General features: G+C 37.5%; 1 protein-coding gene across 2 annotated transcripts in view; it reads left to right on the top strand.

Annotated features, from left to right (window-relative positions):
• The window catches only part of LOC119590674 (calpain-B-like), a gene marked incomplete in the record, with an annotated part of 21,809 nt that overhangs the window by 17,660 nt on the left and 3,949 nt on the right, over positions 1–200 (top strand).

Below are 200 nucleotides of genomic sequence, written 5' to 3'. Positions count from 1 at the left end.
GCTACTGTATTGTAGATACAGACTTTCATGAGAATATAGCAAAAATGACTGAACCTTCTGTTCACTTTGTATGATATCAATTTCAGAAGTATATTTATGGTCACTGTTTGCTAACGTAACATACGTCCTCCCTTTTTTTCCCCGATCAAACCACTGTAGAGTAAAATCCTTCGTCTCCCGTAGTGGACCTTATCATTCCT

This window comes from Penaeus monodon, chromosome 27 (genome assembly GCF_015228065.2).
Source record: "Penaeus monodon isolate SGIC_2016 chromosome 27, NSTDA_Pmon_1, whole genome shotgun sequence".
NCBI lineage: Eukaryota > Metazoa > Arthropoda > Malacostraca > Decapoda > Penaeidae > Penaeus > Penaeus monodon.
This window is presented reverse-complemented; position numbering and strand designations above follow the sequence as displayed.